The following is a 17103-nucleotide window of genomic DNA, read 5'->3' as shown; positions in this document are numbered from 1 at the left end:
CATTCATTCAGCATATACAGTGAAGTCACATCCAATCAACTGCTGATTTTTTAGCAATTCAGTCACTCACTTGGCAAAATATTAAAAAGAATAAACAGCATGAATAGTACAAACGGTTTCCTACTCCAAGAGTGTAAGTAAAGCAAGACACCTGGGTTACTCCCTATTTCTGAGGAACCTCTGAGCTGGGTGAAGGTCAAGCTGACCATTTTGTCCGAGGGTCAGCTAGACACTACTATCTTATTCCAATGCTGGATGGCCCATAAAATTGCACATATTTAGTGATACATATAGTGCCTCCTAAGTGCTGGGCATCATTCTAAGTGTTTACTATTAGTAAGTGCTATTGTCATCATCCCCATTTTACAGATGGTAAAACTGAGGCACAGGGAAGTTAAGTTACTTGCTTAAGGTAATACAGCTCAAGTGGCAGAGCTAGGATTTGAAGGCAAACGATCTTGCTCCAGAATCCATACTTTGAACTACTATCCTAAGCTGTTTCTCAGTATCCTGCATTTGTGTGTAATTTAAGGGATTTCTGTGGTAGGCAGGTAAATGTCCCCCTCAAGGATGTGTCATTTTAATCCCCAGAACCCGTGAATATGTTAGTTACATGGCCGGAGGACAATCAAATTTGCAGATTTTTTCCTGGATTATCTGAATGAGCCCAATGCAACCACAGGGTCCTTAAAAGTGAAAGGGAATCAGAAGAGAGAACCAGAGATGACTGTGTGAGAAAGATTTGGCCGAATGTTGCTGGCTTTGAAGATGGAAAAATAGGGACCACAAACCAAGGAACTCAGGTGGCTTCTAGAAGCTGGAAACACAAATTAATGCGTTCCATCCTAGAGCATCCAAAAAGAATTCAGCTCTGCTGTCACCTTGATGTTAGCCCAGTGAGACCCACTTAGAACTTTTGACTTCCAGAACCGTAAGATAATAACCCTGTGTTGTTTCAAGCTGCTACACTGCTGGTAATTGTTAACTAATAAAACTCCCAAGTGTGATTTTTGACCATAAGTGATTTAAGCATTGACTTATTCCTGTGTTAATGTATGACTCCACTCTGGGGGGTTGAGAATGAAAAGACTCAGTCCCTGACCTCTACGACGGGCAGCCCAGTAATGGGGAAATTCACTCATCAGATAACAACATAAAGATGTTCCATATAGGGGAGGTGCTTAGAGGCAGATGTGTTAAGGATGGGGGCTTAGAAGCCACAGAGCTGGCTCCACCACTGGGCAATCCTGAGAACCAGGACAAATTCTCTAAATGGTCAATAAGAGTGTGTATTGAGAGACCGCGGTGAGCTCATACTTATGAAGGTCTGTGTGCACTGCTTGCACAGTTGTGCCCCATAAATTCTGGCTGCTATTATTATCGTGATTAACAGGATTGTCTACAATATTCAGTGAGTGAGGTAAAGACCACCTCACTATCAATGAAGAGATCCAAACAGTAGCATAAAAGCTGAGTTTTGAAGAATGAGTCGGTGGTTCTAGATGTGAGAGCAGGGATAAGAGAGCATTCCAGGCCAAGACAACAGCATCTACACACTGAGGTGCAAATAAGCATGTCACAGTTAAGAAGCCACCAGATTCTGGGGAGCCTGGGTGGCTCAGTCGGTTGAGCAGCTGACTCTTGATTTCAGCTCCAGTCATGATCTCAGGGTCTTGAGATCAAACCCCACATCAGGCTCCATGCTGGGTGTGGAGCCTGCTTAAGATTCTCTCTCTCCCTCTGCCTCTGCCCACTCTCTCTCTTTCTCTAAAGTAGGTAAGTAGGGTGCCTGGGTGGCTCAGTCATCAAGCATCCACCTTTGGCTCAGGTCATGATCCCAGGGTCCTGGGTTTGAGCCCCCCATCAGGCTCCCTGCTCAGCAGGGGGTCTGCTTCTCCCTCTACCCCTCCTCCCACACATTCTCTCAATCTCTCTCTCAAATAAATAAAATTTTCAAAAAAATTAAACAAGAAACTACAAAAAATTAAAAATTAAGTAAATAAATAATTTTTTAAAAAGTCAATGCTTTAACTCCAAGAGAAATAAAAGGAAATCAATTAATGATAAAATGATGAATACATCAACATGCAATTGCATTCTGTCTCACTCCACGGGCAGACCCTAAGAGGCAGTCAGACACTTGTACCTACGATGCTAAGTTTTGAATTTAAGAGAAATAAAGTCAGAAGCCATTTTATTCCCCAAACTCAGAATAAAAAGTGGATCTGCAAAGGAACACCAGCATAGAAACTGAACAGTCGACCCTTGAACAGCCTCTGACCTCCCCCCCGTGCAGCAGAAAATCCACAGGTAGCTACTGACTCCCCCAAATTTCACTACAAATAGGCTACTGTTGACCAGAAGCCTTACCAATAATAGTTGATTAACACATATTTTGTATGTTATATGTACTATATACTGTATTCTTACAATAAAGGTAGAGAAGATAAAATATAAAAAAATATGAGAAAATACATTTATAGTACTGCACTGTATTTATAAAAAAAAAAATCTATGTGTCAGTGGACCTGTGTAGTTCAAACCCATGTTGTTCAAGGGTCAAGTGTATATACACCAAAATGCTTGCATTTGTGAGCATACTTTGTGATTTCATTATTTTTTAAGGAGGCTCCATGCCCAGTGGGGGGCTTGAACCCATGACCCTGAGATCAAGAGTCAGATGCTCTACTGACTGAGCCAGCCAGGCTCCCCCAAAGTCCAGACCGCCTGGGTGGCTCAGTCGGTTAAGCGTCTGCCTTCAGCTCAGGTCATGATCCCGGGGTCCTGGGGTCGGGGTCCGCATCGGGCTCCCTGCTCGGTGGGAAGCCTGCTTCTCCCTCTTCCACGCCCCCTCCCTCTGTCCCTCCCCACTCGTGCGCTCTCTCTCAAATAAATAAATCTAAAGGAAAAAAAAAAGGGCACCTGGGTGGCTCAGATGGTTAAGCATCTACCTTCAGCTCAGGTCATGATCCCAGGGTCCTGCAATCGAGTCCCACATCTGGCTCCTTGCTCAGCGGGAAGCCTGCTTCTCCCTCTCCCACTCCCCCTGCTTGTGTTCCCTCTCTCGCTGTCTCTCTCTCTCTGTCAAATAAATAAATAAAATCTTTTTAAAAAAAGGTCCAAGCAATTGCCATGATATGCCATCTTTTTAAGACCAAGCACTCTGAAAAATATCTGAGACAATGCTGTCGAGATAAAAGCGGGCACATTCACTGCTTTAAAATTTTTTTTTAAAAAAGCCAACATTTTGTGTTTCACGTAAACTGGAGGTAGGTTTTAGTCTCAGTTATAAGCATGTTGTTCACCCACATGAAGGTCTGGTAGAATATCTGAAAGTTCATATTGCATGGGGCAGTTCTGTGTATTTCGGGGAGTCTAGCATCTCTGGCCTCCATGGTACCCCCAAATCATGGTCACAACTGAAAATGCTCCCATACATGTTCAGTGCATCTCCCAATGGGCAGCAATGCATCCGCTGTATGCCCTTGCTCTAGGTTAAGGGACAAGTGAATAGTGTGATCAGACAGGGGTGGGGGAAGCTTAAGTAGAAGAAGGGAGGCAGGAAGGTCACAGTGTAATGACTCAGACTTGAGATGAAGTAGAGAGGGGGGCACAGAGGATTTGAGAAGTAATTTGGGGTTAAAATCAGTAAGGCTTGGTGATTAGTCAACAGGGTAATGCTTCTTTCGTGCTTCTGATCAGAGCCTCCCACAGACAGAACTACCTGATTACTTGAGCAGGATGTTCTTTGTTCCTAGAGTAAATTCGCTCAACTTCAAAACTATTGACATTTTGGGCTGGATCATTCTGTTATGGGGTGGGAAGGTTATCCTGTGCACTGTAGGATGTTTAACAACCTCCTGCTACGAGATGTCTTACTGCCCTAAACAAGGCAGCTGGATGTTCATTTAGACAAGATGCCTCAGGGGGGCGCTCCAGGATCTTGAGTTCCCTTCCCACGCTCTGGACTTCTCCCTGGGGCTGCACCTTGCTTTGTATTGTTGCAGGGGAGCTCATGGCTGCTCAGACCTCGGACGTGGTGGCCCTCTCCCGGGGAGGGAGGACCCAAGCAAGCAGGGATCCACTGCACTGATGGAAAGGAAAGATGACAGAGTGGGAGAGGGAGGGAGAGAGGGGATACAGCCGCTACTGGGCTCGTCCAGCTCAGACACTTACTGTGCCCTAATGCGGGAGGAAGGAAGTAGCAGAAGCCGGGATTCCCCTCACCCCTCAGTCTAGATTTCATGATCATTGCCATCTATGAAATGGGGTAATAACCTGCTCCGGACGAACCCAACTGGACCAGATACTTGCAAAGCCTTTGTGCGAGGAAGTGGGAAGGAGGCTGCAGTTTCTAGGGTGGGAACAGAGGCCCATAAAGGAAAGGGGTGCCTGGGTGGCTCAGTCAGTTGAGCATCCTGCTCTTGGTTTGGGCTCAGATCATGATTTCGGGGTCAAGAGATCAAGCCCGAGACAGGCTCCGTACTCTGTGCAGAGTCTGCTTGAGACTCTCTCTCTCTCTCTTCCCCCCGCCCCCGCTCTCTCTCTCGCCTTCTGCCCCTTCCCCCACTCACACTCTCTAAAATTAAATCTTAAAAAATAATAACAAAGGAGGGAAAGGCACATTCTGGAGGCTCGAGGAGATGGTCTGTCACGTTATCTCAGGAATGAAATCCCTATTAGGTACTGTTACGGCACATTACAGGCGAGGTGAGAGCTTGTGGCTCTGGGAGGTTTGGCATCATGTCCAAAGCCAGGGCTCGAACCTACATCTGTATGGTTTCACAGCCTGTTTTTAAACACTTCAACCTGCTGCTTCCAAATCCGGGGCCTTTGGGAAAGGTGAGGGCTAGGAGCTTGGGAAACAGTTCAAGGTGGAGACTGATGCTGAACTGGGCAGGAGGGTAGATTGTTCTAGAACCCAACAGGTCTGAAAGGGAGGCAGGAGGGGCGGGCAGTGGGCCGACCATGGGGCCAGCCCCTCCCCCAAGCTGCCCCTTGCAGGCCTCTGCCTGCCAGGCACCGAGGGCGGTGGGGGCGGATAAACAACTTATTCATCGCGGCTCTGGGCAGACTGGCACCGGCTTCAGGCTCTTCCTGAGTGCCCGGGAGGTGGGGGCCCTGCCAGGGGCCAGGAGGGACTGGCCCTTCTGCACAGCAGGACTAGGAGCAGGGACCAGTGAAGCTGGGAACCCCGGTGCTGCCGCTTCGGCCACACACTCACAAGCTAACGCGCCCCTTCTCGGCGATTCCGTGAGCACTGTGCACCAGGCATGGAACCCACTTCACAGCTGGCCTCTTACCGCATCTGGTCACCCTGGTGAGGCAGACACAGTTACCAGGCCCCTTACAGGTGTGAAAGGGAGGCATGAAGAGGGAACAGTGAGCTGGGGTTCGGGTCCTAGCCCCTTGCTTCTAGGGCACAGAAATGCCGGAGGTGGGATTCAAAACCAGGTCCTCAACTGCAGGCACTGCCATCACCCAGTACTGACTGCTCTGTCTTTATTCCCTCCCTTCCTCCCAACCTCCTTCCCCATCTGCTCAACTCCCTCACTCCTTCCCTCCATCCTTCTGGTTTTCTTCCACATTAGGCACCAGCTATGTGCCGGGCTCTGTGCTAGACACAGAGGACAAAGTAGTGAGCAAGGCGGGCATGGTCCCTTGTCCTGGTGGGTTCTTTCACCAGCCCCTGGCAGCCCTTGGCCCTTGCACTGCTCCAGAATGGCCAAGCTGGGGGTGGGCTCCGGCTTCCCCTCCTGTGAGGGACCCTCTGTGTGGGAGGGCCGGGTTAAGGGGAGTCTGGCTTTGGACAAAGCCAGCGTTGTAACATCGGCTTTGTTTGTCAGAACACCCTGGCCTCGCAGTCACCGATGGGCCAGAGAACAAAGGAAGCTCAGCACCCAGGGACGGCTGCTCACCCTTTTCCTTGCAGCCATTACATAATTTGCCATAGCAGATGTGGAAATTTTCCATGCCCCAGTGCAAGGGCAAGACTGGGAAACTTGGCTGCAGGTGGGGTGGGGGCATTTGGTTCTGTAGGTTGGCTCCCCTGTGTGCACCACGGTGGGCGGGGAAGCGTACAACACCATTCTTTAGCTTTTGTGCATCTTGAAACATTTCATAACAAAAGAAAAATGAACAGAACAAAATTTACAGCGTAAAACCATCTGCGTATGTTAAATACATTCCAAGACACAAAATAGCTCGAGTATTTTGCCAGGGTGCAGGCTTATTTGCCGAAGAATGTCAAACACATCAGTGGGGACAGAGAATGAGAGACAGACAGATACTAGGGAGGGGCCCTGCAGGGACCAGAGATGACAGCTTTACTACAAGTTTTAATTATAGACAAAAACTCTCCGGAAAAGAGATGTGCTCTAATAAAGATGTTAGAACTACATGGCCCGGTTCAAGTCCCAACTCTACCTCTTACTAGCTCCGTGATCTTGGGCCAGCAAACTCTCTGAGGCTCAGTTTCCCCATCTACAAAATGGGGATAGAGGGGCACCTGGGTGGCTCAGTCGGTTAAGTGTCTGATCTTGACCTCAGCTCAGGTCTTGATCTTGGGGTTCTGAGTTCAAGCCCCGCATTAAAAAAGCTCTTACTTGGACCATGAGAGACGATGGACTCTGAAAAACAAACTGAGGGTTCTAGAGGGGAGGGACGTTGGCCTGGTGATGGGTATTAAGGAGGGCACGTTCTGCGTGGAGCACTGGGTGTTATGCACAAACAATGAATCATGGAACACTACATCCAAAACTAATGATGTCATGTATGGTGATTAACATAACAATAAAAAAATTTTTTAAAAAAAGCTCTTACTTGGGGCACCTGGGTGGCTCAGTCGGTTAAGCGTCTGCCTTCAGCTCAGGTCATGGTCCCAGGGTCCTGGGATCGAGCCCCGCATCGGGCTCCTTGCTCAGCAGGGAGCCTGCTTCTCCCTCTGCCTGCCGCCCCCCCCAACTTGTACTCTCTCTCCCTCTCTCTCTCTGACAAATAAATAAAAATCTTAAAAAAAAAAAGCCCCTACTTAAAAAAAAACAAATGGAGATAGTAATCAGAACTGTCACAGGTTTGTTAAGAGCATTAGGTGAGTTCATTATATAACATGATTAGGTCTAGAATACTTGGGTCTGTCCCTGTCCTTGTTATAAAAAAAAAAAAAAAAAGCTTGGACTTTGTGGTCCAGCAGATCCTGACCACCTGCATGTGTAAATCTCATTTTAAATGCAGAGCACCCCAAGAGGTCAGGTCTTGGATTAACCCCATTGAAAGGTGAGGAAAACAAAGCCGAGGCCCCGGGCCCAAGGTCACAATGCTGGTAAATGACTGAACCCAGGTCCAGCCCAGGCTTAACCCCTGAGCTCGTAACCACCGCCTGGCACGTGGACCCTTGGCAGGGAAAATTCCAGGGGTGATGACCTTGTCTCATAATTTCCTAGAGAATAGAGCATCCAAATGCCAACATGGCCTCTCCAACAAAACACATCCTACTTGGAGACCATGCTTTTCAACCTCAGCACACCCCCATCCCACCCAAGAGGCCACTTCGCCCACCCTGATGCTCATACAAGACACTCGTGAGCCTAAAGTCCTGCGGTCATCACTGACTTATCCATCCAGTGGTCCGTGAGCACCTACCATGTGCCTGAGGACAGCAGCAGCCACGGCATGCCAACACACCACCAAAGCGTTTACAGTGTCTCTTTCTCGATTCCCAGAATCTGATGGTCCCTAATTCATTCCCCTCTGCCTGAATGCTCTTCCCTACGGCCTCAGCTTGACCAGCTTGACCCATCCTTCAGATGTCACCCAACTGTCCCTTCCCCAGAGGAGCTTTCTTTTTTTTTTTAAGGATTTTTATTTATTTGACAGAGAGAGACACAGCGAGAGAGGGAACACAAGCAGGGGGAGTGGGAGAGGGAGAAGCAGGCTTCCCACCGAGCAGGGAGCCCGATGTGGGGCTCGATCCCAGGACCCTGGGACCATGACCTGAGCCGAAGGCAGACGCCCAACCGACTGAGCCACCCAGGCGCCCCCCAGAGGAGCTTTCTTTCAGCCTCAATCTAAATTGGGTCCTTAAGTGATCTGCCATCATAGCAAACATTTTTTCCTCACTGTCTGTCGAATCAAACAGCACATCTGATTTGTACGAGTCCCACCACTGCCTGTGCCCGAGACCCTGGAAGCTCCTTGAAGGCAGAGACTGTGTCTGCCTTACTCACTTGGTGTCCCCAAAGCCGACACTCAATATACATCTGTGTAACAAACATGGGATTTTCAGAGCTTTTGCTATATACATATACCCCTGCACATTGTGGGCCCTCCTCCCCAAAGTCCTATCCTCAGGACCTGGGGAGGGCACTTCTCTCCTCCCACGTCCCCAGGATCACTCAAAAGAACACTATCGGAAACCCAGACGTTGTGGGTCAGCTCGCGGCTGTGACGGTTGAGTCTCGGCTTTGCCACTCACGATCCGTGCAAACTCAGGCATGTTTCTTAATGGCTTTCTGTCTGTCTGTGAGTTAGGGTGGCTGTGTCCTAGTGAGACCAGGATGACTGTCCAGTGAGACCAGGCCCGGGGAGGGAAGCCCTCTGCACGTGCCCAGCACGTTTCAGTGAAACTCAGATTTGCCCTGGTGGCAGCAACGTATCCCGCCAGCCTTCTGCTGTTACATAGATATTTCCACCCCCATTTTTCTTTGGGTCCTTCGGAGACGCCACGCCTAGAGGCTGGGCTGGGCTGGGGTTTATAATCCCCTTTAACAGATAAGAATCTGAGGGGCACCTGGGTGGCTCAGTCTTAGGTTAAGTGTCTGCCTTCGGCTCAGGTCATGATCCCGGGGTCCTGGGATCGAGTCCCACATCGGGCTCCTGCTCCGCGGGAAGCCTGCTTCTCCCTCTCCCACTCCCCCTGCTTGTGTTCCCTTCTCTGGCTCTGTCTCTCTCTGTCAAATAAATAAATAAAATCTTAAAAAAAAAAAAAAACAGGTAAGAATCTGAGGCTCAGTGAGCTGAGTCTCTGAACTTGGGATGTGGAAGAACAGGGACACATGCCTGGTGTCCCTGGCTGTCCCCCCGCCAAACGCACTCCAGTGGCCTGGTATGCGAGGAGCCTTCTCCAGGGAGAGGAGCGGTGCCCCACACCCCCACCCCCGGCCCCCCTGCTCACAGCTGGAGTCCTCTCTGCCACCATGTCCCCCTGTCCCCAGACCAACCTCCCCAGTTTGGAGAAAGGCTGTCAGGTTGGCTGGGGGGCAGGTAAGGAATCTTACCTTCCTCCAGATTCAGGGCTCGCCTGCCCGGGGCGGGGGGCCGTCCGTGGCTTCGGAGGCAGGAGGGGGCACGAGATGGGGGAACGCCTGGGCTCCCTCTCCCCTCACAGCCAAAGCTTGAGAGGACAGTGGCCACCCTCTCCTGCACCGCCTACAGCTGAGAGCCTCCTTGCGGGTCAAACTCCAAATTCCAGCCTCACTGCAGCAGGGATCAGAGGAAGAGAATGATCTCCCCAGGCAGAGGAGCGGCCAGGCCTAGCCCTGAACCCTTGAACTTGAACTCCACGCAGGCCCGTGTGGGGAGGAGGGCATGCCCTGAGCTCCGCCCCTCCGCAGCCTCCATGGGGGGCCTTCACCTGGAGGGGGGCCCGTGGCAGGGAGGGGCAGGGGAGCTGGAGCCCCGCACTGTCCTGCTTCACTCACCCACTCCTCCACGGCCCGCCTCCACGCTGGGGACAGGCGGGCTTGGGACGGGCTGGGGGGGAGGGGGAGGAGGGATGCTGCCGAGGGAGGCCGGGGACAGCGGAAAAATCCCAGGAGGGCCCTTGCAGCCAGGGCCCCACCACCGCGGCCTCAGGGACAGTGCCCAAGCTTTGTTCGGCCCCTTTTCCCTGGGTGTGCTCCAGACCAAGGCAGGGCAAAAAAAAGACAAGGCATCTGGAGCCCCGGGGAGCTGTCAGGAGTGACCCAGCCACGGCCAGGGGCCCGTGACACCAGGACAGGCAGGTAATGGAGGACAGCAGAAGGCTTTCACGGGGAAAAAAAAATAGGTACTAGCATTTACAAACCAGGAGACTGGAAACAAGGCTCTGATTTCCCACGTTCACAGGACATTCTGAAGATCTGGCCACACCAGGTCCACATGGTCACAGGACAGCAACTGGCCAGAGCAGAGTCATGGCCACCCTTTGTTGCCACAGACCCCCACCTCAAGCCCACCTGTCTCCCTCAGTAGCCCCAGCTGGGCCCTGGGTGCACAGGGCCCAGCACAGCATGATTCTGAAAGGCCAGCGATGGTGACTATGCACCAGGCTTCGTTCCTTCCAAGGGCTTGCTTTCCATGTCTTTGCTCACTTGGTCTTTCCAACGACCCTCTAAGACAAATTGTCTGACTATCTCCCTTTCACTGATGAGGAAGGAGAGGTAAAGGCAGTAACGGAGGAGAGCGGGAAGACAGGCAGGCAGGGACTAGGGTCCCCATCCTAAAAGGAAACTACCCTTAAAAGGAAAAAGCCCCCTATCCAGTTCTAGGCTTTCCAGAAAGGAAGGGAATGGCCTTGGGCGGCCTAACCCAAGCCCCGGGGGGCCAGCTCAACAGCCACTGGGTTATTTAAACAGAGCTTGATCCGTGGCCTAAGGCTGGCTGGCATGCCTTAGGGCAGGGGTGGCCTCCGCCCTTTTGGTCCCAGAGGCTATGTCACCCCAGAAGAAGCCCTCCCCTCTTTCCCATGTGAACAACTACCTGATATGTAGATGAACACGTGGACAAAAACGTGATTGGGTGACAGGTGCATGAAGGGTGAAGCAGATTAAACAGCTCGCCCATAACCTCCTAAAAACCCTAGACTGAGAAACTTTGATCAATAAACTTTGCTTTGCTGCCCACCACTCTTCGTCTGGTCTACCTCTTCGCTCTTCAAAGAGGACTGACCAAGAACCCCGGGCACCGAAGGAAAAGAAATACTGAAACAGCAAGCCAGTAACAGGGTGCCTGGGTGGCTCAGTCGGTTAAGCGTCTGACTCTGATTTCAGCTCGGGTCATGATCTCGGGGTCGTGAGATCGAGCCCCGGGTCAGGCGCTGCACTCAGCGTGGAATGTGCTTGAGGTTCTCTGTCTCCCTCTGCCTCTGCCCCTCCCCACCTCATTCACAAGTGAACGCACATGCTCTGTCTCAAAATAAAATATTTTTTTAAAAAGAGGCCAGTAACTTGCCTGAGGCCACCCAGCTGTGAACAGCAGGATTCGCATCTGAACCCAGAGTCTTACAGGAGCAGGGGAGAAGGGGTAGTCTGCCTTGGAAGGACGGGCATACAGAGGAGACCGCTGGGCCTGGAAGAGGGGAGCAGACGGAAGGCCAGGGAATGGCCAGCCTGCGCCGGTGGTCTGGGGCCATAGGCCACAACACCAGGAAGGCAGTGGGTGCTACAGAAGCTACATTGCTCCCCTAGCCCGGGGGGCCCAGCCCTGACCACTTGGGCGTGCGTGGGGGGCCACAGGCATGTTTGGGGGTCACAGCACTTACAGAGGAGGCATGTGGGTGAGCCAGGCCGGCCAGGTGGACGTGCACTGGAGAGCATGTGTCCCAGCCAAAGGGGAGAGTCATGACCCAGCTCTAATGTGGGGAACCCAGGCCCAATGGGGCCACACCTTCCACTTCTTCTAGAAACATAAGTCCAAAATTTTGTATAGTCACATGACTGTTCATCTGTGCATGCCAGGCGTGGCTCCCTGGCCACGGGCTCATCCCCTTTGACCGTTTCCCTGATTTTCTACCCTCTCTTGGGGCTGTGAAGAACAGGAGAGGACAATGGCACAACCAGCTGAGAGAAATTTTGGAAGTTTCTTACTACCCAGGTGAACACACCCCCCTACTCTGTGGCTCAGCAATTATGCTCTCAGGTGTTTATCTGGAGAAATGAAAAGAGGCGTTCCCACTTGTACACAAACCTACCCTGTGGTCTTGCTCACGACAGGCCCAGGATTCATCCATGGGCGAAGGGATGGGGAAGACCCTGCTGGTGTTCAGCAGGAACAAGCCACTGCAGGCACCACCACAGATGGACCTCAGAAGCTGAGGCAGACATGAAGGAGGAAACATACCTTATGATTCTGGAGCCGGAGCGCAGGGGTGTGGCTCCAGGGTCCCCGCACAGACCAGGTCCAGCCGCTGGCCGCCAACAAAATCTTTCCAAAGGCAGAGAAACTTTGTCCAGAGTGTGGAAAATACTTCCAGGTTTACATAAGGAACACGTGAAACAAAGGTAGGCAGTGAAGGTCAGGTCATCAGTGTCTTTGGGTCAATCATGGGTGGGGTCTTGCTGGCTCAGGGCTGTCCTTACTGCTGGAGGGGGTAGCTTCAGGTCCGACGCAGGATGCTTTCCCTGCCAGGCCTTCTGCCTGAGTTATGACATGAGCTGGAAAGAACTTAATCCGTTATTTTTTTAAAAGATTTTATTTTTTTGGCAGAGAGAGAGAGAGAGCACAAGCAGGGGGAGCGGCAGAGGGAGAGGGTGATGCAGGCTGAGCCACCCAGATGCCCAAGAACTTAATCAAATTAGAAAAGTTAAGGTCAAAGTGGAGGTTGCTGAAGTCCTCTTTCAATTCCATTTCTATGAGATTCAAGAACAGGAAAGGTGCGGGCACCTGGGTGGGTGGCTCAGTCGGTTAAGCGTCTGCCTTCGGCTCAGGTCATGATCCCAGGGTCCTAGGATCGAATCCCGCCCTTGTCGGACTCCCTGCTCAGCGGGGAGCCTGCTTCTCCTTCTGTCCCCCGCCCCTCCGTGCTTGCATGGTCGCTCTCCCTCTCAGATAATAAAATCTTAAAAAACAAAAACAGGAGAGAATGTACCAACAAGGAGTTGTGCAAATTCAGTCCGTGCTTCTCTGGTGGTAGAGGCTGTGGTCCTTGCCCAAATATTACTTCCCAGGAGCTAGTCCCAGCCTCCTGTCTCCACTGGAGAATGCAGTCCCAATGTTGCCAAAGTAAGTCTGGGTTTTACGTGAACCCTCCTGATTTATAAGGTTTGGCAAGTAATTTGTTATTAACAAAAAGAAGTTAAAACATTGTCATTTGTAACCCTGTGTGATACTGATGTTGTGATTTATAATAACAGATACTTGGTCTTCGTCTCCATTTCTGGCACGGAGCTCCTAAAACCCTCGGAATTTTTTGAGCAGATAAGAGAGATCAAGGTGACTTTTGTTATGTTAATGAGGTGACTTTGGGACCCACCCAAAAGGGTGGGGGCAGGACCCTGTGCCTAAAAGGGTTGGAACCTTCCGTCCCACGCACTGATCTCTGGGGACAGCGGCAACTGGAGGTTGAATAAATGGCCAGTGGCAATGATTTAATCAATCGTGGCTGTGTAATAAGGCCTCGATAAAAAACCAAACAGGACAGGGTTTGGAGAGCTTTGGGGCTGTTGAACACTTGGGGGTTGGGGAAGAGTGGGGTCCCTGGAGAGAGAGGGTGTGGAAATTCCACCCCTTTCCCGCTTGCCTTGCCTATGGATCCTTACGTGACAGACAGCTAATCTAGTAAGTAAAATGTTTCTCTGAGTTCGGTGAACCACTCTAGCAACCTCCACCTAGAGCGAGTGGGTCAGAAGCACAGGAGACAACTGGGACTTCCAAAGTGGGGGAGGGGGCAGTCTCGTGGGACCGAGCCCGTCACCTGTGAGTTCACACACTGTCTCCAAGTAGATCGGTGTCAAAATTGAGCCGAATTGTAGGACACCCGCTGATGTCACGGAATTGCGTGGTGGTATGGGGGAAAGACCCACACGGTCGTGGGCTTGGGGTCACAATCTTAGTATATGGGACCCAGGCTGACCTCAACTCCAGGTAGGGATTCCTTCCTGAGGTTTTCCACAGTCTTTTAGAGACACCGACACCCACCCAGACACTTACCCCTGGATAAGGCAAGCTTTTCTAGCGCACGGCCAGGGGTGGTTCCGAGGAAACCTGGTAAGTCCAGTAAAACCAAGCCCATAAGTAAACGCAAGAGTAAAACGAGACACATTTTTTGACTTAGTAACTTTGAGACCTGGAGCAAGTCTCTGTGCCTCCCAGGAGCCTTCAGCTCCCTCCCGGTGCAAAGGGATGTTCCTAATGCCCACTTCACAGGGGAATAAACGAAGATTAAACAAGATCCCCTGAGAAGCATCTCCCCTGGGATGGTGCTCGGTCCACGGTCCACGTTGGTTCCTTCCTTCCCTTCCTCACCTAACCCCGGAGTTAAACCATGAGCTGCCTGCCTTGCATTTAGTTGAGAATCTCAAAGCCTTTTTCTTTTTGATGGATCCAATGAGGAAAAATTGTACATTTTTCATTTTTTCTCCTCTCTCTCTCTCTCTTTTTTTTTTTTTTTTTTGTTGTTGTTGTTGTTCCTCAGGTCAGGGTTCTCACAAACCTGGGTGGACTTCCATTTGCCAGTAGCTGCAGGACCACGGTGGGGGGCTGGCGGGGGACAGGGCAGGCAGACCCTGGTCCTCATTCCAGCTTCTCTGCTCCTAGCTGTGTGTTCTGGTATAAATGAATCCAGTGCTCTGAGCCCACATTCTTTCCTCTGAAAAATGAAGATGTCATCATAGTGCTGAGCTATTTTATCAGAAAGCTTCAATGAGATAATACCTATAATGTTCTTTGTATTTTTTTTTTAGATTTTATTTATTTATTTGACAGAGAGACACAGTGAGGGAGGGAACACAAGCAGGGGGAGTGGGAGAGGGAGCAGCAGGCTTCCCACCGAGCAAGGAGCCCGATGTAGGGCTCGATCCCAGGACCCTGGGACCATGACCCAAGCCGAAGGCAGACGCTTAATGACTGAGCCACCCAGGTGCCCCACCTTTGTATTTATTTTTAAGATTTATTTATTTATTTGTCAGAGAGAGAGAGAGAGAGAGTTCATGAGCAGTTGGGGGGCTGGGGAGAGCAGAGAGAGGGAGAAGCAGACTCCCCGCTGAGCGCGGAGCCCATCCTGGGACCCTGAGATCACGACCAGAGCTGAAACCAAAAGTCAGACCCTTAACCGACTGAGCCACCCCGGCGCTCCTATAATGTTCTTTATACTGCTAAGATGCTACTTTTCTCTTTTTCCTCTCATTATTTCCCGAATGTCCGGTGGAGTTTTCCGGAAGCCACACGAAATGAGATGTCACCACGGACAGAATGCTGGAGCAGATGTGAGAATCTAGCTGTCTCCTATTAAACCAGACATTCAAGAGCTTTGCAAATATGTGGAACAATGCCACCCATCTCACTAAATCTTTCAGGAAAAGATGGTTGCTTTTCATTCAAACAAAAAAAAAGTTATTTATTTAACATGTAATGGGTTTGTTATTGTTACTTTTTAAATAATTAATGCATGTTTTAAATTGCTTCCTCATTTAAATGTCTAATTCCGCTAAGTTGCTGGAGATAGAACCCGCATAGACAGGAGCTCTTTGGGGTTCTTGTAAAAAGTCCTAGACCAGAAAGTCTGAGAACTGCTGGTAGGAGTCTGTGCATGGGGGGAAACTCTTGTGAACTCTTCTCTTTAAACCCAAACCCATGCAAGGTGTGAAAAGGTGTATTCTGCGGCAAGTAAGCCCTCCTTAGAAAGCCTGTTTGTGGTGTGAGGGTCCATGTGGGAGAGATGTTTGCAACTGCAGAGACCTAGCTGGTCAGTGTGGAGTGGATCGTTAATGAATGAACAAGAACTCTACAACTTAATTGCTAAACGCTTTAACAGCGGGTCATTCACAGCAGAGAGGCTGGTATTTGAAATGTCACTTCTACACATTTGGAGATTATCAGAGTAGAACAGGGCCCTGTGGAAGCCAGCCTGACTGAAACTGCCACCAGCCCAAGCCTGGGTTCGAAGAGACAGTTGTGTGGTCGACCCATTGTCACAGGCGCTGTGAGTCCCAGAGCTGGGTGCACCCGGGTGCCTGGGCTCTGCCTTCTGTGTTTGGTTAAATTCCGGCCCTACTAACTGTGGTTTATGGCAACTTCCTCCCCCGCCCGTGCCTCTCAGGCTCTCCGCTTGTCAAATGGGGCTGTTGTTAAGGATTAAATAAGAGAATGATCCGGGGTGGGGTCTGGCCAGCAAAATCTGCCCTTCTTCCTTCTCGGACCCCACTGGCCAACCCAGTGCGGTGGGGTGCGGCCGATGGAATCAGGGCAGTGCCTCCTTTGCTTAAGAGGGAGCCCCAGGCCGTGAACGTCCACTCTTTCCCGCCTTCCCACTGGACAGGATGGTGACTTGGAGGCCAGCAGTCTGGGCTCTCGACAAAGCAGAGAAGCCACTGACTTGGAGCCTCCCACGCACTAAATGGGTCTGGGTTAGGACAGCCCAGCCTTTTACCCTGCAAAATGGAGGAAGCACTGGGTAAGTGCACTTCGCAGTTAGGACCCTGCTGTCTTTCTCCAGAAGGACACACCTAGTTTTGTCTCATTACAGAAAACCTATGAGTGACACATTCTTACTCCTGTGCAAAGTCCCCAACGTTGCTTTTAGACTCCACTGAGTGAGTGACCCCTACCCTATTTACTTCTGGTCTCATCATCTGTTAAGGGAGGGAGAAGTCAGAGTACCTCCCACACAGGATAGTGGTAAGCCTCCAATGAGATAATCCATGTGAGCTGTTGAGTTTTATTGTGTAAATGCTAAAGAAGTGAGTGTTCTTATTTTAGTGACTGTTTTCGAATTTTCTGGTAGAGATTGCCTCATAAACTCCCACCTGTTGCAGTCGTTCTGAATCTTTACTTGATCGCCAAATCTAGCAGGTGTTTTGTCCAGCGGGTGATCACCGAGACATCTGATTTCCAGTCCCAGGTCCCTCCCTGTCCCCACATAGCCACAGACCATGGGGACAGGGATTAAAATAAAGAAGGTAGACAATGGGACCCAGTGGCTGTGCCTTAGGAAATGTCACTGTGCTCACAGTACCTGTTGCCATCACTGCTAGTGTATACCTTAATACTATATAATAGGTGACTCAGGTCACCTATTATATCATTGTCTCTAATGTCCTTTACATTCTGCAACACCCATCATCATAATAAGGCCATCCCATCATGAGCAGCAGAAGGGGAGGCGTTCCGCAATATGCCATTACCTACAGA

General features: G+C 50.5%; 1 protein-coding gene across 3 annotated transcripts in view; it reads right to left on the bottom strand.

Moving 5' to 3' along the window:
* Window positions 1–9716, bottom strand: part of SLC5A11 (solute carrier family 5 member 11) — a 45353-nt gene extending 35637 nt beyond the window's left edge. For 2 of the 3 annotated variants that reach the window (XM_025855450.2, XM_073887962.1), the window contains exon 1: window positions 9276–9716. The gene's annotated coding sequence lies outside the window, so the exon portion shown is untranslated. The remainder of the gene's footprint in view (window positions 1–9275) is intronic. The other variant, XM_073887963.1, reaches the window with a different exon arrangement.
* Between the last annotated feature and the right edge of the window lie 7387 nt (window positions 9717–17103).

This window comes from Callorhinus ursinus, unplaced genomic scaffold (genome assembly GCF_003265705.2).
Source record: "Callorhinus ursinus isolate GAN/ISIS: 27379988/994484 unplaced genomic scaffold, GSC_fseal_2.0 scaffold85, whole genome shotgun sequence".
Lineage (NCBI taxonomy): Eukaryota > Metazoa > Chordata > Mammalia > Carnivora > Otariidae > Callorhinus > Callorhinus ursinus.
Note: the sequence above shows the minus strand (reverse complement) of the source record. Positions and strands in the feature narration are given on the sequence as shown.